Genomic DNA, 21,815 nt, shown 5'->3' on the forward strand with positions numbered 1-21,815 from the left:
GCCAGGCAGGAGGTGAGAGAAAACTCTCGAGTATTAGCAGCTGAATTTGTCCGATTCAACCGCACGTGAAAGATTAGTATCTGCAAGAAAAGTAGTAGCAGCAAAGTAACGAGTAACAGCAGCAGAGCAAGACAAGTAACAGCAGCACAACAAGACAAGTAACAGCAGCAGAGCAAGACAAGTAATAGCAGCAGTAGGACAAACTCGTAGGCAATGGGTCGGTGATTTGTTTGGATGATATTCATCATGCAACAGTTATAACACGGAGAGATATGTGGCTAGCTCCCGTTCGCCAATGTGATGTAGGCATGCATTCCGTATGTCGTCATACATGCTTAGGAAAAAGAACTTGCATGACATCTATTGTCCATCCCTCCCGTGGCAGCGGGGTCCAAAAGGAAACTACAGGATATTAAGGTTCTCCTTTTAATAAAGAACCGGACCAACGCATTAGCACTTGGTGAACACATGAACTCCTCAAACTATGGTCATCACCGGGAGTGGTTCCGGTTATTGTCACTCCGGGGTTGCCGGATCATAACACATAGTAGGTAACTACAACTTGCAAGATCGGATCTAAAACACACATATATTGGTGACAACATAATAATTTCAGATATGAAATCATGGCACTCGGGCCCTAGTGACAAGCATTAGGCATGACAAAGTAGTAGCAACATCAATCTCAGAACATAGTGGATACTAGGGATCAATCTCCATCAAAACTAACTCGAATACATGATAGATCTCATCCTAATCATCATCGCCCAGCGAGTCTACGAATAGATTACTCATGAACGACGAAGAGCTTCATGGAATTGGAGCGGGAAGAAGGTTGATGATGACGATGGCAACGACTTCCCCTCTCCGGAGCCCAAAACACACTCCAGATCTGCCCCCCAGATGAAGAACAGGTTGTGGCGACGCCTCCGTATCGCAAACGTGAGGAAATCTTCTCTTTTTATTTTTTCTGGGATGAAAGTGAACTTATAGAGCTGAGATTGGGGGCGGCAGAGCCACGTGGGCCCCACAAGCTTGCCCACCGCCACCAGGGGGTGATGATGGCAGGGCTTATGGCCCACTGGCCCACCCCCTGAGGTGGATCTTTGCGCAGGTATTTTTCATATTTTCCAAAAATGTTCCCCGTAAATTTTCAGGACGTTCTGAGAACTTTGATTTATGCACAAAAATAACACCAAGACAATTCTGCTGAATACAGGGTCAGTCTAGGTTAGTTTCATTCAAATCATGCAAATTAGAGTCCAAAACAAGGGCAAAAGAGTTTGGAAAAGTAGATACGATGGAGATGTATCAACCACTCGGTGTGCTGCATCTCGAGCGTCGTCTGTGGATGTTGTGAACATCCGACATACACGTTTCTGATGACTACGCGATAGTTCAGTGCAAAATACTTAATGGCTTAGAAGCAAGGCGCCGAAGACGTTTTGAAACGTCACGGAACATAAGAGATGTTCTAAAGAGATGAAATTGTGATTTCATGCTTGTGCCCTTGTTAAGAGGTTTGAGACTTCCGACAAGATTCTTTGTCCACGCAGTAAAGGAGAAAAGCTCAATCGTTGAGCGTGTGCTCAAATTGTGTGAGTACGACAATCGCTTGAATCAAGTGGGAGTTAATCTTCCTGATGAGATAGTGATGGTTCTCCAAAGTCACTGCCACCAAGCTGTGAGAGCTTCGTGATGAACTATAACATATCAAGGATAGATACAATGATCCTTGAGCTATTCGCGATGTTTGACACTGCAAAAGTAGAAATCAAGAAGGAGCATCAATAGTTGATGGTTAGTAAAACCACTAAGTTTCAAGAAAGGCAAGGGCTAGAAGGGATACTTCATGAAACGGTAAAACAGTTGCTTCACTAATGAAGAGACCCAAGATTAAACCCAAACCCGAGACTAAGTGCTTCTGTTATGAGGGGAACGGTCACTGAGGCGGAGCTACTCTAGATGCTTGGTAGATAAGAAGGCTGGCAAAATCGAAAGAAGTATATTTGATATACATGATGTTGATGTGTACTTTACTAGTATTCCTAGTAGCACGAGGGTATTGGATACCGGTTTGGTTGCTAAGTGATTAGTAACACGAAATGAAAGCTATGGAATAAACGGAGACTAGCTAAAGGCGAGGTGACGATACGTGTTGGAAGTGTTTCCAAGGTTGATATGATCAAACATCGCACGCTCCCTCTATCATCAGGATTGGTGTAAAACCTAAATAATTGTTATTTGGTGCTTGCGTTAAGCATGAACATGATTGGATAGTGTTTATTGCAATACGATTATTCATTTAAAGAGAATAATGGTTACCCTATTTGCTTGAATAATCACCTTCAATGGTTTATTGAATCTCGATCGTAGTGTTACACATGCTCATTATATTGGTGCGAGAAGATACAAGGTAATGATGATAGTACCACTTACTTGTGGCATTGCCGCTTGAGTCATGTTGGTATAAATTGCATGAAGAGGATCCATGCTGATGGATCTTTATACTCACTTGATTTTGAAGCACTTGTGGCATGCAAATCGTACCACATGAGCAAGGCCTTGTTTTCATTGAGATGAAATAAGATAATAACTTATTGGAAGTAATTATTTTTGATGTATGCAGTCCAATTGGTGCTGAGGCACACAGTGGATATCATTATGTTCTTACTTCAATGACGATTTGAGCAGATACATGAGTATTTACTTAATGAATCACAAGTGTGAAATATTGAAAAGGTTCGATTCTGTTTCAGAGTGAAGTTCGTCGTAACAAGAGGATAAACTGTCTAGGATATGATCATATAGATGAATGTATGAATTGCGAGTTTTGGTGCAGAGTTAAGACAATGTGGAAGTTGTTTCGCAATTCATGCCACCAAGAACACCATGGTATGATGGTGTGTCCGAACATCATAGCCGCGACCTATTTGATATGGTGCATACTATGATGTCTCTTATCGAATTACCACAATCATTTATGGGTTATGCATTTGAGACAACCGCATTCACTTTAAATAGGGCACCGCGTATTTCCGTTGAGATGACACAATATAGACTATGGTTTAGAGAAACCTAAGCTGTCGTTTCTTGAAAGTTTGGGGCTGCGATGCTTATGTGTAAAAGTTTCAGTCTGATAAGCTCGAACCCAAAGCGGATAAATGCATCTTCATAGGATGTACAAAATAGTTGGATACATCTCCTATCTCTGATCCGGAAGCAAAGTGTTTTTTTCTAGAAAATGGGTCCTTTCTCGAGGAAAGGTTTCTCTCGAAAGAATTGAGTGGGAGGGTGGTAGAACTTGATGAGGTTATTGAAACCATCACTTCAACCAGAGTGTAGCATGGCGCAGGAACTTGTTCCTATGGCGCCTACACCAATTGAAGTGGAAGCTAATGATAGTGATCATTGAGCATCAGATCAAGTTACTACAGACCTCGTAGGTCGACAAGGTCGCGTACAACTACAGAGTGGTACGGTAACCCTGTCTTGGAGGTCATGTTGTTGAACAACAATGAACCTACGAGTTATGGAGAAGCAATGGTGGGCCTGGATTCTGACAAATGGCTGGAGGCCATGAAATCCGAGAGAGAATCCATGTATAAAACAAAGTGTAGACTTTGGAAGAACTACTTGATGGTAGTGGGACTATTAAGAAAAGATGGATCTTTAAAAGGAAGACTGACGATGATGGTGATAAGTCACTATTAAGAAAATCTCGACTTGTCACAAAGATGTTTTCGACAAGATCAAAGAGTTGACTATGATGTGACTTTCTCACTCGTAGCGATGCTAAAAGTCTGTTGGAATTATGTTAGTAGTTGCTGCATTATTTGTGAAATATTGCACATAGGAACACAAAACATTGTTTCCTCGACAGTTTCCTTGAGGAAAGATTGTATGTAATACAATCAGAAGGTTTTTTCGATCCTAAGGGTACTAACAAGTATGCTAGCTCCGGCGATCCTTTATGGCCTGGTGCAAGCATCTCGGAGTTGAAATGTACTCTTTGATGAGATGATCAAAGCTTTTGGGTTCGTACAAGGTTTATGAGAAACTTGTATTTCCAAAGAAGTGAGTGGGAGCACTATAGAATTTCTGATAAGTATATGTGGTTGACATATTGTGGATCAGAAGTAGTGTAGAATTTTTGTAAATCATAAAAGGTTTTTCAAAAGGAGTTTTTCAAAGTAATACCTGGATTGCGCTACTTGAACGTTGAGCATCAAGATCTATGGAGGTAGATCGAAACGCTTAATAGAAGTTTCAACAAGATGCATGCCTTGACAAGTTTTTGAAGGAGCTCAAAATAGATCAGCAAAGAAGGAGTTCTTGGTTGTGTTGTAAGGTGTGAATTTGAGTAAAACTCAAAACATGACCCCGGCAGAATAAAGAGAATAGGCGAAGGTCGTCTTCTATACCTTAGTCGTAGACTCTAAAGTATGCCATGCTGAGCACCGCAACTGATGTGTGCCTTGCTATAAGTCTGTTAAGAGGTACACAAAGTGATCCAGGATTGAATCACTGATCAACGGTCAAAGTTATCCTTAGTAACTAATGGACTAAGGAATTTTTATCGATTATGGAGGTGGTTAAAGAGTTAGTCGTAAAGGGTTACGTCGATGGAAGCTTTGACACTAATCCGAATAACTATGAGTAGTGAAACAGATTTGTATAGTAGAGTAGATATTTGGAGTATTTCCGAATAGCACGTAGTAGCAACATCTATAAGATGACATAAAGATTTGTAAAGAACACACGGATCTGAAAGTTTCAGAACCGTTGACTAAAACCTCTCTCACGAGCAAGACGTGATCAGACCCCAGAACTATATGGGTGTTGGATTCGTTAGATTCACATGGTGATGTGAACTAGATTATTGACTCTAGTGCAAGTGGGAGACTGTTGGAAATATGCCCTAGAGGCAATAATAAATTATTTATTATTATATTTCTTTGTTCATGATAATCGTTTATTATCCATGCTATAACTGTATTGATTGGAAACACAATACATGTGTGGATACATAGACAAAACACTGTCCCTAGTAAGCCTCTATTTGACTAGCTCGTTGATCAAAGATGGTCAAGGTTTCCTCACTATAGGCAAGTGTTGTCACTTGATAACGGATCACATCATTAGGAGAATCATGTGATGGACTAGACCCAAACTAATGAACATAGCATGTTGATCGTGTCATTTTGTTGCTACTGTTTTTCTGCGTGTCAAGTATTTATTCCTATGACCATGAGATCATATAACTTACTGGCACCGGAGGAATACCTTGTGTGTATGAAATGTCACAACGTAACTAGGTGACTATAAAGATGCTCTAAAGGTATCTCCGAAGGTGCCCGTTGAGTTAGTATGGATCAAGACTGGGATTTGTCACTCCGTGTGACGGAGAGGTATCTCGGGGCCCACTCGATAATACAACATCACACACAAGACTTGCAAGCAATGTGACTTAGTGTAAGTCACGGGATATCGTATTACGGAACAAGTAAAGAGACTTGCTGGTAAACGAGATTGAAATAGGTATGCGGATACTGACGATCGAATCTCAGGCAAGTAACATACCGAAGGACAAAGGGAATGACATACGGGATTATATGAATCCTTAGCACTGAGGTTCAATCGATAAGATCTTCATAGAATATGTAGGATCCAATATGGGCATCCAGGTCCCGCTATTGGATATTGACCGAGGAGTCCCTCCGGTCATGTCTACATAGTTCTCGAACCCGCAGGGTCTGCACACTTAAGGTTCGGCAATGTTTTATGCGTATTTGAGTTATATGGTTGGTTACCGAATGTTGTTCGGAGTCTCGGATGAAATCACGGACGTCAAGAGAGTTTCTGGAATGGTCCGGAGATGAAGATTGATATATAGGATGACCTCATATGATTACCGAAAAGTTTTCGGCATTACCGGGAATGTACCGGGAGTGACGAATGGGTTCCGGATGTTCACCGGGGGGGGGGGGGCAGCCCACCCGGGGGAAGCCCATAGGCCTTAGGGGTGCCGCACCAGCCCTTAGTGGGCTGGTGGGATAGCCCAAGAGGCCCTATGCGCAGGAGAGAAAGAAATCAAATGAAAAAGAAAAAAGGGGGGAAGTGGGAAAGTGGAGAAAGACTCCACCTTCCAATCCTAGTTGGACTAGGATTGGAAGCGGAGGACTCCCCCCCTTGGTCCGGCCGACCCCTTGAGGATCCCTTGAGCCTCAAGGCAAGGTCCCTCCCCTCCCTACTATATATACTGAGGTATTAGGGCTGATTTGAGACAACTTTGGCCACGGCAGCCCGACCACATACCTCCACGGTTTGTCCTCTAGATCGTATTTCTGCGGAGCTCGGGCACAGCCCTGCTGAGATACATCACCACCAACCTTCGGAGCACCATCACGCTGTTGGAGAACTCATCTACCTCTCCATCTCTCTTGCTGGATCAAGAAGGCCGAGATCATCGTCGAGTTGTACGTGTGCTGAACGCGGAGGTGCCGTCTGTTCGACACTAGATCGGAGCTGATCGTGGGACGGATCGCGAGATGGTTCGTGGGACGGTTCGTGGGGCGGATCGAGGGATGTGAGGACGTTCCACTACATCAACCGCGTTTCTTAACGCTTCCTGCTGTGCGATCTACAAGGGTACGTAGATCGGAAATCCCCTCTCATAGATTGACATCACCATGATAGGTCTTCGTGCGCGTAGGGAAATTTAGTTTCCCATGCTACGTTCCCCAACAGTGGGGTGGGCCACCCCGTGCTCTTTGCCGTCTGCGTGCATGTTCTTTGTCGTCAGTTGGCAGACGACAAAGAGCGGTCAGTTCTTTGCCTTCTGCTACTTGACTCTTTGTCGTCAGCTGGCTCACGGCAAAAAACAGACTGATGGCAAAGATTATCTTTGCCATCAGTCTGCTCTTTGCCATCTTGTTTTTGGTAGTTGATGACAAAGAGGGTCTTTGCCATCAGCCAACAGACGACAAGGAAGCAACATATGGCAAATTCTCTGATTCCAGTAGTGACTGGAGGAGATCGAGCCTAGGGAAAGGATTAGTTCTAGACCATTGAACTTTTTGGTAACTTGTTGCCAAAGGGGGAGAATTGTATAGATCAATTGGGGCTTTAAGAGAGAGAGCTTTGCCTTTTTATTTGCTCTCTTTTGGTTTTACAAAACATTTGGTCTTTTGGTTGACTTCAACTTTCTTATTTGTTCATACACTTTGATTGGTGATGCTACTATGTTATATCTTTGAGCTATCTACATGATGACCATTCACTTATTTGTTTGGTGTTATGTGCATTACTATTCATTCATATCTTTTATGCGCACCACCAAGATGTATGTGACCTGGAAGAGTGGCCCATGATCCTAATCGATTGTGCATTTGCATTCAAAGGCAAATTAAAATAATGCACAAATTTAGGGGGACCTCTTGCTTTTCACATACTTCTCAAAGCGAAGATTCTAATCATTGATTATATCTTTTGTCGAAGCTTTGATCTATATGTTGTAATTAATTACCAAAAAGGGGGTGATTGAAAGCACAATTGCCCCCTAAGGTGGTTTAGGTAATTAATCACAACACATGTATCATTGAACTAATGATCTTATCCAAGTATATTTCAAAAAAGTTCAAAGCTGCATTGGCTGAAGGATTGTGAGGAGAAACCCCTTGATGCAAGGAAAGGAATAGGATTGGCTCAAGCTTCAAGGAAGAGGACTCTACATTTTACATTTAAGAGAAATCACTTTTGAGTCCATGGGAAAGCCAATACTATTAAAATGGGGTGAGGTATTATGATGAATTGGTTGTTCAAAGTGCTTAGAGATAGCCACCAAAAATATTTAATCATTCTCCCACAAATATCTTTGTCCCAAGCTAGAATAGCAAAATCAGTGCCACCAACTTTCCCACTCGTCCCTTCTTATTTTTCTAGTGACCGATCCTTTGCCAAACCCTAAACTCTCAGTACCACCAAATTTCATATCGGTGCCACCGAAAGGATGTGACCAACATTCTGTTGAGAAGATTTCAAGAATCGGAATTTCCAAGCTTGAAATCGGTCTCACTGAGATTTGGGAACTGCTCTAGGTCATCGTATCAGTACCACCAAGATTCATATATCGGTCTCATCGAGAATTCAAAACTTGGCACATTTAGTGCAACTCGGTACCATCGAGATTCATTTCGGTGTCACCAAGGTTGTCAGAATTGCGATTCTGAATCGGATCGAAGCTCCGTTGGTAGGATCGTGAATCGTTGAATCATAACTATGAGGATCGTAGAATCTAAGATTTTATGAGCAAAATCGTAGAATCGGAGGGGCTAGTTTGGATCGTAAAGTCGTAAGATTCTAAGACTTGAGTCGCAATTCTGATAACTTTGGGTGTCACCGAGTTGGGAAATAATGTTGTAATGGTTGGATTTTGGGGGATGCCTCTATATACCCATCCAGCCCCTCTTATTCACACAGGAAGCACTCATAACACACACACACACACACACACACTTGCCACATCAATTTTTCTGAAAGAGAGCCACCTACTCAAGATTCCAATCCAATCATTTGAAACTTGATTTTTAGCCTCCCCACGTTTCTTTCCACAAAATCAATCTCTCCTACCCATGCCAAATCTGCGAGAGAGTGATTGACTATTGAGGAGACTATCTTTTGAAGCACAAGAGCAAGGATTTCATTGTTCTACCACATCTATTACCTTTTGGAGGGTGGTGCCTCCTATATTGGTTAGGTGTCGCTTGGGAGTCTCCTACTTCGTGTTGTGGAGTTGAACCAAGAAGTTTGTAAGGGCAAGGAGATGGCCTACTTCGTGAAGATCTACAGTGAGTGAGGATAGTCTTGTGTGGACGTAAGCGATGGTGGAATAGACAAGTCCGCTTCTTCGTGGATCCCGTATGGGTGGATCCCTTCGTGGACTCCCGCACCAGTTACCCTCCCTGGGTTGAAGTCTCCACTAACGTGGACGTACAATAGCACCACCTATTGGAACCACACCAAAAAACACCGTGTCAACCTTTGTGTTTGACGTTCCTTCCCTACCCTCTACATTACATTTACGTTTCTTTACTTTCCGCTGCTATACTCTTAGATATGCATGTGTAGGGTGAACTTGACTAGTTATAATTGCTAAAACCGGCCCACAACTAAAATTGGGATAAGGCTAAGTTTTTAATTGGTCGAGTAGTCTAATCACCCCCCCTCTAGACATACTTCGGATCCTACACCAGTGTCAGTTGTTGTTTTCTACGTGTTTTTCACTTTGCAGGTTTTCCATACCAAATGAGGTCCAATTGCCCTATAACTTTTTGGTGATTTTTATGGACCGAAAGAAGACCAACGAGCATCTGAAGAAGGTTGGAGGCCTCATGAGGGGAGAATAAGCTAACAAGGCGTGGCCTCAGGGATGCCTCATAGCTTCTGCCTCCCTCATGGCCCACCCGACTTTGTTATTTTGCTTATAAATTCCCGTCTACTTCAAAACACCGGAGGGAGTCCCAAAACACTTTGTACGCTGCCGCAAGTCCCTGTTCCGATGGAAGTCCATCTGGAGCTCCGCTCTGGCACCCTACCGAAGGGGGGATCAATCACGGAGGGCCTCTTCATCAACCTTGCTGCCCTCACGATGATGTGTGAGTAGTTCATTATAGACCTGCGGGTACATGGAAGTACCTAGATGGCAATCTCTCTCTCTTTTTATATTCAATACAATGATCATCGCATCTTTGGTTTGATCCACATGATTTAATTTAATATTGTGCGGTGCGTTTGTTGGGATCCGATGAATTGTGGGTTTATGTTTAGATTATTCATGATAAATATTTGAGTCACCTCTGAATACTTATATGATTCTTATGTGTGTGATTATGATAGCTTCGTAATTCTCTTTGATCTATTGACATAGTTTGGCCAACTAGATTGATATTACTTCGATGGCAGAGGTGCGTTGTAGTAGGTTCAACCTGGCGAATTTCTATATCCTACTGATAGAAGGGGACAAGTTGCGTCTTTGTGTTGATGCTAATAAGGATAAAACGATGGGGTTTATTCATATTGCTTGATTTTACTTTGTCTACATCATGTCATTGTTCTCCATGCATTATTCTGTTTTACTTAATACTCTAGATGCATGCTCAATAGCGGTCGATGAGTGGAGTAATAGTAATAGATGCAGGCATGAGTCACCCTATTTGTTTATGGACGTGATGCCTATATACACATGATCATTGCCATGAATATCGCATAACTATCCGCTTTTCTATCAATTGCCGAACAGTAATGTTTTTACCCACCGTATGCTATTTTTCCATGAGAGATGGAACTAGGCAAAGCTATGGCCCCCGGGTCTATTCACAACATACTGATAAAACCTTCATTACCTTGCTGCCATTTACTTTTTTTATTTTATCTTTCTATCTACAATTATGTGCACACCTCACTTGCTTGTAAATAACAAGACAAGAGGATTGACAACCCTCTTGCCTGCGTTGGGTGCAAGTTGTTTGTTCTTTTGTGTGCAACCGCTCAAGATGGTTGTGGCTGATATTCCTATTGGTTCGATAAACCTTGGTTTCATAGTTGTGCAAAATACTTACCCACTTTGTGCTGCCATAACCCGTTCCTCTTCACGAAAACTCAACACAGATCATGAGTATGAGTGTCCAGCTTGTTTTCCTGGATGAAATCCGTGATCATAGAGTTGTTAGCACTCAGACCACGCTCAACCATCCCTTAACACTTGAAGATCTCCTGCTGGAGTGCTGCAAGCCTGGCCTTCTCACTTTCCTCATTCTTGGGACCTTGAACGCCCCGGATGTGAAACATCCCCTCATGAATCTCAATGGCTTGAGGGTGCTTCATCACGTGCAGCAAGTAGGGGTTGATGACCCTCTCGAAGAACTTGTCTTTGGATGAGCTTGGTGAGTCATGGTGGTCTAAATCTGTCAGAAAAATAGCTCAAAACAAGAATAAAGGAAAATCTAGCGATGCGGTGGCCAAAACTAAGCACTTCTCCCATTGCAAGAATTACCAATCTAGTTGGCCAAACCAAACCAATAACTCGAAGAGACTTGCTAAGATATGAAATAATGCATATAAGAATTCACAGAAGATTCAAATAATATTAATAGATAATCTGAACATAAACCCACAAACGACAAACACACCGCAAAAGAGTATTACATCAGATAGATCTCCATGAAGATCATGAAGAACATGGTATTGAAGAACAAAGAGAGAGAAGAATCCATCTAGCTACTAGCTACGGACCAGTAGGTCTGTTGTGAACTACTCACACATCATCGGAGAGGCAATGGAGTTGATGTAGATGCTCTCCGTGATCGATTCCCCCTCTGGCAGATTACCGAAAAAGGTTCCCAGATCGGATCTCACGAGAACAGAGGCTCCCGGCGGCGGAAAAGTATTTTTTCGTGCCATTCTCGTATTGGGGAAATATTTGGGAATTTATAGGACGAAGATTAGGGTTAGGAGGCTTGCAGGGGGGCCCACAAACCACGGGGGCGCCCCCTAGGGCGCGCCCTGCATGCTTGTCGTCTCCCGGCAGGTCTCGTGCCCCCTTCTCCAAGTCTAGCAGGTTTCTTCTCGTCCAAGAAAAATCATTCCGGAGATTTTATTTCGTTTGGACTCCATTTAATATTCCTTATCTGCAATACTCAAAAACATGGGAAAAACAGAAACTCACACTAGCCTCTAGGTTAATAGGTTAGTCCCAAAAATAATATAAAATAGCATATTAATGCATATAAAACATCCAAAATAGATAATATAATAGCATGGAACAATAAAAAATTATAGATACGTTGGAGACGTATCAAGCATCCCCAAGCTTAATTCCTGCTCCCCGTCAAGTAGGTAAATGATAAAAACAGAATTTTTGATGTGGAATGCTACCTAACATATTTATCCATGTAATATTTTTTATTGTGGCATGAATATTCAGATCCATAAGATTCCAAACAAAAGTCTAATATTGACATAAGAACAATAATACTTCAAGCATACTAACAAGGCAATTGCGTCCTTTCGAAATTACATGGTCTCAGAAAGTTATCTCTACAAAATCATATGGTCTAGCTATGATCCATCTTCCCCACACTAAGTATCTAAATCATGCACAACCCCGATGAAAGTCAAAAAATTGTTTCACACTTTTTATGTTCTCAAACCTTTTCAACTCTCACGCAATACATGAGTGTGAGCCATGGATATAGCACTATAGGTGAAATAGAATATGGTGGAGGTTGCAAGAAAAAAAGGAGAAGATAGTGTCACATGAACTAGGTGTATCAATGAGCTATGGAGATGCCCATCCATAGATATTAATGTGAGTGAGTAGGGATTTCCATGCAACAAATGAACTAGAGCTATAAGTGTATGAAAGCTCAAAAAGAAAACTAAGTGGTTGTGCAAAAGATGAAATTCCACTAGTTATATGAAAGTGACAAAATAGGAGACTCTCTATGAAGAACACGGTGCTACTTTGAAGCAAAAGTGTGAAAAAAGATAGTAGCATTGTCCCTTCTCTCTTTCTCTCATTTTTTTGGGTGGTCATTTTTGGCCTCTTTTTTATGGGCTTCGCTGGACTCTTTTATTTTTTGTAAAGTCCGAAGACTTATCCCAACTTGTGAGGGAATCATAGCTTCCATCATCCTTTTCTCACATGGGACAATGCTCTAATAATGCAAATCATCACACTTTTGTTTACTTACAACTCAAAGATTACAACTTGATATCTAGAACAAAATATGACTCTATAAGAAATATGGAAGTGATGGTGCATGCCATATAAAACGGGATGGTGGTGTTGTGTAACACCCAAGATGCGGTCCTATCCTTATTTTGGCGCGAGGGCCTCGACAGGGATATAAACACATCTCGTCGTTTCGCAAGAGTGGATATCGTTACAAGTACATGTACTGAAAAGATGAGTATAAGGAGTTGGCTTACACTCGCCACAAGCTACATCAGAGTCACATCAGTACAATACATACAATCATCATGAAGAAGAGCAGAGTCCGTCTATGGACGAAAGCAAATGATAAAAGAACGACGTCCATCCTTGCTATCCGAGGCTGTCGGCCTGGAACCCATCCTAGATCAATGATGAAGAATAAGAAGAAACTCCAAATAGAACAATCAGCGCGCTCACGTCAAAGTAACCTTTACATGTACCTCCTACTGGTGTTGTAGTAATCTGTGAGCCACAGGGACTCATCAATCTCATTTCCAAAGGTATCAAAACTAGCAAAGCTTAATGGGTGAGGTAAGGTTAAGTGGTGAGGCTGCAGCAAGCGACTAAGCATTTATTAAAGGTGGCTGACTTACGAGTACAAGAATAAAGAGGGGGATGATCTACGCATAGCGGACGTGAACTACTGATGATCAAATGAATGATCCTGAACACCTACTTACGTAACACATAACACCACCGTGTGCTCGATCGGAGAAGGAGCTCACGAAAGAGACAGTCATGGTTACACACTCAGTTGGCAAGTTTATTTAAGTTGACTTTAAGTTTTCTAGAATCGGATGTTAAAAAAAGTTTCCACATTGCCACATAACCGCGGGCACGACTTTCTGAAAGATTTAAGCTTGCAGGGGTGCTCCAACTTGTCCATCACAAACTACCACATGCTGCGACGGAATGACCTCGATCAGGGAAACCCGTGATCTCCTCGGGTTCCTATTGGAAAACCTGAACCTCGAGATAACCCAAAGAATCCTCAGAATCCCTCGCACAAGACGCTCGAGAAGGTAAAACAAGTCCAGCAAGGCCGCCCGGCGTGTCGACAATCCCGTTAGGAGCCGCGTATCTTCTTCTCAGGACACGACAAATAAGCGAAGCGTACAGTGGCCTGATAGACATCTCCTGAGTTGCCCCGGGTTGGCCCCGCACGATGCTCTATTTTGGACCAACACCATCAGCACTGGCCCTCCCTGTATTATGTTGAATTAGTCCTCGGGTTCATGACGCCCTATGTTTTTCAGTATTAACAGAGTTATTATGTTGGGCAAAGATAGTACCAATGTTGGGCCTTGCCAGACGAGCTTTATCCCGAAACGAGAATCTAGGGGGTCCCCATAACAACCCCAAGAATGTTAGGAGCGCTCATTTATGGAACATAACACCGGTAGCCGAAACTAAGGTGGCAAAGGTGGAACAAAACACCAGGCTAGAAAGCCAAGCCTTCCACCTTTTACCAAGTATATAGGTTCAATAAATTAATTAGCAATAATGTGGTGACACAACAAGGAACCCATGTTATCACATGGAAGCAACTGCACCTGCAACTAGCAACGCTAACACATGGTTAAGCAAGCGGTAATACAGGCAATCAGTGGTTTGCTAGGTTGTGATCAGGTTGAAAGTTTTCATGGCAATGTTGAGAGGCTGACATTTAAGTGGTAGGCAGCGAGACATGGCAAAAGAAACGAGACAACTAGCATGGAAAAGATAGTAATGATATCTGGGGAAATGATCATCTTGCTTGAGATCCCGCTTGGGAGAAGAACGACTCCGTGAAGCAGACGAACCAACGTAGTCGAACGGGTCCTCATATTCTGACACGCTTGCGGATGTCTATCGAGATGAAGCAAACCGGAAACAAGCATCAACACATGATATTCACCACACCGCATACATGACATAATGCACAACACAAATGATGCATGATCAGTTTCAAATATGCAAGGCATGGAATGGCAATTCACACAGTCAAACAAACATTAAGTGAAGCTCAATATGCAACGTGTTGCATATTGACGGAACTTCACGTTTAATTATTTAGTTCACTCTCATATATTTAAATGTCAATATTAAAATGTTTTTAACATGGCAAGGGGTGAAGCACAAATTAATCTACCTATCTAGGCATTTTAAATGAGGTCGAAAATGACATATAGCATCTCCGAAACGACCCCACACGTTAACTTTGTAATCTGTCCAAATTTGTCCTAACCACATTTTATGTTTGTTAAACGGCAAAACAAAGTGGTTCACATGATTCTACTCGCCGTTCTAGTCCATTTACATATATGGCTCATCTCGTTAATTAACTACGACCTAAACCGTTTCTATCACGTTGACACGCAAACTGATGAAACAGCATGCTGAATAACCTTAAATATGCATGAGAGTTGGAAAACATTATTCTACGCGAAATTCTAATCATTTTACATACATAACTCTCTGCGATCCGACGCACGGATTAATAGATACGAGCATTTGAAAACCATGCAAGTTTGTGAAATTAATAAATTCGCCGGAACCTAAAAATAAATTAATGGGCCGAATCTGCTTACTATTGGGCTCAATAGGACGGCGCAAGATATCTAAATCCTGCCCAGAGCGCAATATAGGGGGCTTCGGGGGCTCTCCTTCGGGCCTCACGGGCCGGATTTGGTGGAGCGCTGGATTGGGCTTCGGCGCGGTGGCCGACTCGCTCGAAGGGGGGGAGGAGGGCTCGGGCAGAGGCGGCCTGGGTGCTGGAGAGGAGGCCGAGCTGGGCGAGTGGGCCCTGGGTGTCGCGCTGGTGGCCCATGCTTCCCATGGGGCGGAGCGCTGGCTCGTCTCCTAACTCGCTCCAGAGCAAGCCACGCAACCGGTGGTGGCTGGTAACGGCGGGGAGGCACGGAGGGGAGCCGGGGAGGCGAGAGCAGGCAAGGGCCCGAATCCGGTGAGGGTTGGCCGAGGCGGCGGGTGATACGTCCCAAACGTATCTATAATTTCTGCTTGCTCCATGATCTTTTGGGTGACATTGTTATATGTTTTTCTACACTTTCATATCATTTTACACATATTTGGACTAACCTACTAACTCAGTGCACCCAGTGCCAGTTTCTGTTTGTTGATACGTCTCCAACGTATCTATAATTTTTTATCGTTCCATGCTACTATATTATCAACTTTGGATGTTTTATATGCATGAATATGCTATTTTATATTATTTTTGGGACTAACCTATTGACCTAGAGCCCAGTGCCAGTTTCTATTTTTTCCTTGTTTTTGACCTTTTTCAGATAGGAATATCAAACGGAGTCCAAACGGAATAAAACTTTCACCGTGATTTTTTATGGAAAATATCAAAAATACCAGAAGAAAAACATACCGGAGAGGAGTCCCGAGGAAGCCACGAGCCAGGGAGGCGTGCCCACCCCCTGGGCGCGCCTGGGGGGCTCGTGACTCCCTCGTGGGTCCCCCTGACTTGTTCTCGATGCCATCTGGTCTTATAAATATAGAAACCTCCAGAAATAAACCTAGATCGGGAGTTTCGCCGCCGCAAGCCTGTGTATCCACCAAAAACCAATCGGGAGCCTGTTTGCGGCACCCTGTCGAAGGGGGAATCCATCTCCGGTGGCCATCTTCATCATCCCAGCGATCTCCATGACGAGGAGGGAGTAGTTCTCCCTCGGGGCTGAGGGTATGTACCAGTAGCTATGTGTTTGATCTCTCTCTCTCTCGTGTTCTTGAGATGTCATGACCCCGATGTACCACGGGCTTTGCTACTATAGTTGGATCCTATGATGTTCTTCCCCCTCTCCCTTCTTGTAAGGAATTGAGTTTCCCCTTTGAAGTTATCTTATCGGATTGAGTGTTTAAGAACACTTGATGTATGTCTTGCACGTGTCTATCTGTGGTGACAATGGGATATTCATGTGAGTACTTGATGTATGTTTTGGTGATCAACTTGCGGGTTTCGTGACATCGGGAACCTATGCATATGGGTTGGCACACGTTTTGACTCTCCGGTAGAAACTTTGGGGAACTCTTTGAAGTTCTATGTGTTGGTTGAATAGATGATTCTTAGATTGTGTGATGCATATCGTATAATCATGCCCACGGATACTTGAGGTGACAATGGAGTATCTAGGTGACATTAGGGTCTTGGTTGATGTGTGTCTTAAGGTGTTATTCTAGTACGAACTCTAGGATAGATTGAACGGAAAGAATAGCTTCGTGTTATTTTACTACTGACTCTTGAATAGATCGACCAGAAAGAATAACTTTGTGGTGGTTTCATACCCGACAATAATCTCTTCGTTTGTTCTCTGCTATTAGTGACTTTGGAGTGACTCTTTGTTGCATGTTGAGGGCTAGTTATATGATCCAATTATGTTATCATTGTTGAGAGAACTTCACTAGTGAAAGTATGAACCCTAGGCCTTGTTTCCACGCATTGCAATACCGTTTGTGCTCACTTTTACTATTAGTTACCTTGCTGTTTTTATAATTTCAGATTACAAAAACCTATATCTACTATCCATATTTCACTTGTATCACCATCTCTTCTCCGAACTAGTGCACCTATACAACTTACCATTGTATTGGGTGTGTTCGGGACACAAGAGACTCTTTTTTATTTGGTTGCAGGGTTGCTTCAGAGAGACCATCTTCATCCTACGCCTCCCGCGGATTGATAAACCTTAAGTCACCTACTTGAGGGAAAATTGCTACTGTCCTACAAACCTCTGCACTTGGAGGCCCAACAACGTCTACAAGGAGAAGGTTGCGTAGTAAACATCATCTGATGATGTCTATTTTGCACAGGCTATTACCCAATTTTTCGAAGCCCGAAAAAATCCAGAAAAATTATATAAAAACTCAGCAAAACAGAAGCTTCCGGATCACCGAAGAAGGGCCAGAGGGGGGACAGGGGCCTCCCACGCGGCCTGCTGGTGCTTCCATGCCCTAGGCCGAGCCAGGAGGTTGCCTCGGTGGATCCCACCTCCTCTGGTTCCCTCCTTTGCCTATATTTAGAGCCCCGAGAGGAAACCCTTGCAGAATTTCTGGAATCGCGAATTTCTCCATCGTTCCGCCGAGCAGCGCTTCCAAGATCGGGAGCCTCAGGGGACCTCTTCCCGGCACCCTGCCGGAGGGAGGATTGACCTTCGGGAGCTTCTCCACCGCCATGGACGCTTCCCGAACGTGTCGTGAGTAGTCCCCCTTGGACCATGAGTCCATGACCAGTAGCTATGTGATGTCTTCTCTCCAATCTTGTGCCTCAATGGTTAGTCCTTGTGAGCTTCCCTACATGATCCAGGCATCTATGTAATTCTCTTGCTATTGCTATGCCCAGTTTGTTGGGATCCGATGGATTATGAGATTATGTTCAAATTGTTATGAGTTATATATTTTATTATGCTTTTATATTATGTTCTTTAGTGATTCATGCATGTTCTCCGTTGCTTTTTATTGCTTTGGCCAAGTAGTAGATTGTAACTCCAAGAGGGAGCGTTATGCATGATTGTGGGTTCATGCCCATCGATGTCTAGCTTGAGTGACAGAAACATGAGACTAGGGGATGTGCTTGTTGCCACCAGGGATAAAACAACGGTGCTTGTGACCACGGTTGCAAGGATTGTTTACATTATGCATAGTTCGTTAATGCAGTTGCCCGTTGCTTTGAGTTTACACTTTGGGTGGGGCTCGCAACTTAATACCGGAGAGATGTTCTGGATAGATATCTCAAGGTGGATGCTTAGTAAGTAGATGTTGATGAATAAACGGTCTACTTGTCTTGGCTTACTTCCCATTACTATTGAACCTCTAACTATCAAGTAGCATAATTAGCATTGCGGTGCGATCATAATTCTGTCAATTGTCGAACTATGATTTGTTTACCCAAGCATTGTTGTTTGTCGTCTTTTGGGAGAGAGACATCACTAGTGAACATCATGCGACTCCGATTCATATCACCATCATTGTTTACACCTCCATCATTTACCGCTTTCATTTACTTTTTCGTTGCAATCACTAATGCTTTCCCGCTTGTGTTTTGATCCTTTGCAAACTACAAGACCGGAGAGATTGACAACCTCTGTGTACTCGTTGGGAGCAAAGTTATTTTTTTGTATGTGCAGGTCCACGTCTTATGCTAGTGCTAGGGTGGAAGACACCTATTTGTTGAGCTTAGGAGTCCTACTGGTTCGATAAACCTTACAGTCTCCATGTAAGAGAAATCCACTGCTGACTACATCTCCACCTTCCACTTGGGGTAACCAACGAGGGGCGAGAAGTATATTCATCAACTCGTCATCAGGCGCAGCAGCAGCTCGACCAGGCGGTGCTAGACGCATCACTATCCATGGCGCACGCAGAGGTTATTAGGCATCGGGCGGCTGTAGAAGAGGCCACAACTCCAAATCACAGGAGGACGGCTACTCTGCATGCACGGGCCGCCGTCAAGGAAGAAAGCGAGGGACCAAATGTCGTCATCCTATCCTCCGACGATGATGAACACCACAACGACGACAAGTGCACCATCGTGCTTTCGGATGATGAAGGCAGGTAGCCATCCATTTGTTCTTGCTGTCGCCCCCGGTAATCCATCTTATATTGACCTGTGAAAATATCGTATTAGTGTATTGTCACTATGCGAGTTCCCTTTGTTAAGCGTCATAAGATAGTGGTTATTAATCTTATCCGAATATCTCAATCTCTAAATTTGTTGAGTTTCACGATGACGCATTCTATCTTTCTAGTGTCACTGACTCGCGGGCCCTTCTCTAACATATAAATTACCAGGTCAAATAGCCTCGACTCTGCCCATAAGAAAATAGACATACACAACTTAAAAAAAGTCATGGGTCCCACACATCAACAACAGACACGGTAGGATCTACCAGCGATGCAAAATCAGTAATGCATGCGGCCTTACATGGTGGTCCCACACATCAGTAATGGAAATGCGAATGCATGCGGCCTTACATGATGGTACCACGCGTCAGCAATGAAGATGCAAATGCATGCAGCCTTACATGACGGTCCCACACGTCAGCTACGGTGATGCGAATGCATGTGACCTTACATGTCGGTCCCACGAGTCAACACCAGCGTTGTGACGGTCAAACACTTTGACGCGACGACAAGACCTTGTTTGGCTTCTTGTGAGGTGTGCACGAGTTGAGCAGGAGGAAAGTTAGAACAATAAGATGGGCGGGGCAAAACGGAGAACTAAGGAACCATGGGCATAAAAATAAAAATCCCTTTCTTTCAATATATGATATAGAACCTCTATAAACAAATATAAGATAGTTTAGCAGTCTCGAAAACATCTTATATTTGTTTAAACAAGGAGCATGTAACAAAACAAACGTGCAAATGTTGCCACGGTGGCAACTCCTGTCCTCGCAAAAAAATATTGGCCGCACATAAACTAGCAACGTGCTGGAAGTCATACACGCAGCAAGCGAGGTTCCACTATATAGGCGTTCACACAGTCCAAGCACAACTAACAATTGCAGTACTAGCCGTGTTCCAATGGAGAAATGCTTCTTGCCAAAGTAATGACAACGTTCAGCCCAGAACGCTACTAGTGCTTCAGTCACTAGTAGCACTTGCCAGCGGTGCTGTTGGTATCTTGTTACCAGTCGCGTCTTAGTAGCAGCGTTCCACCCGGGCGCTGCTAGAAGGCGATTTGGAGCACTTCAAACGAGGGGGGCATGTACTAGTGATGTGTGATTATCATCAACTAGCGCTACTAGTGCTTCAGTCACTAGTAGCGCTTGCCAGCGGTGCTGTTGGTATCTTGTTACCAGTCGCGTCTTAGTAGCAGCGTTCCACCCGGGCGCTGCTAGAAGGCGATTTGGAGCAGTGCAAACGAGGGGGGCATGTACTAGTGATGTGTGATTATCATCAACTAGCACCACATCATTCTCAAAGAACATACAACATTTGATATCCTTATCCATCACAAACAAAAAAGATAAGGGATCAAAGCCTCCCCTTGATACAGTCTTATTTTAATCACGGAGCCGTAAGTGTCGTCATCACTTGTTCGACACCTGTCATGACATTATTGTACATGACCTTGATGAGGGGTAATGTATTTTGTTGGGACTTTTGTATTTCTCCATGTCCCACCACATGATGTTCTGTGGAATCTTATCATAGGACTTCCTCAGATCAATGAACATCGTATGTAAGTCATTTTGCTCCTTGTATCTCTTCATAAGTTGTCGTACCAAGAAAATGACTTCCACATTCGCCCTCCCATGCATTGTTGGTGTCCTAGCTAGGTGGCCTCTCACCACGTTGTCTCCTGCCTGGTTGGCCATGCAAAGGACCCCCCTTGTTGGTCCCAAAGCGGGCCAAATAGGGTGGCCCATAAAGCATAAGTGGACGGATCCAAAAGACTTGTCGTATACTCCAAGAAGCTAGATTCGTAGAACACACAGTTTCCTCGTACGGTAGTCGACTAGGATGCTATGACTCTAGGACCCCGGAGTATATATATAAATGGAGGGGTTGGGCCCGTATGAAACATGTTACAATCTCATGGTAGACATATGTATTTTGTGCTTTTTTACATGGAAACATAGTAAAATACAGAAAATCATCCCGCAAAGCGAGCCCGGGACCACTGTAAAGATGCATACAAGGTTAGATATAGCATATGCAGAATGAGAGTTAGTAAAGATCGTCGGGACAGAGTCCCACGGCTAGGATTTGCAACCTTCCAACCACGAGAATTTTCTCCCTTGAACAAAGAGCGAAAGCACGATCTCTCTACTGGGTTGCACGCATACGGTGTCACCAATTCGGCAACGCTTTGCCATCCTGAACTATCTGTCACGAGTGAATAGGGGTGGAGAAAGAGAGAAGGTAGATCATTGCATGCCGAATGATGTCCTACAAGGTGTGCAAATGCTGGCTTCCCTCCTCCTATATTTATAGACAGAGATGGGGAGGTATGGAGGGAGGGAGCTCATAAGCCCCCCCCCCCACCCCACCCAAAGTTGCCACTAAAGGGGGCCTCCCTCTCCAAAACATG

Source organism: Hordeum vulgare, chromosome 3H (genome assembly GCF_904849725.1).
Source record: "Hordeum vulgare subsp. vulgare chromosome 3H, MorexV3_pseudomolecules_assembly, whole genome shotgun sequence".
NCBI lineage: Eukaryota > Viridiplantae > Streptophyta > Magnoliopsida > Poales > Poaceae > Hordeum > Hordeum vulgare.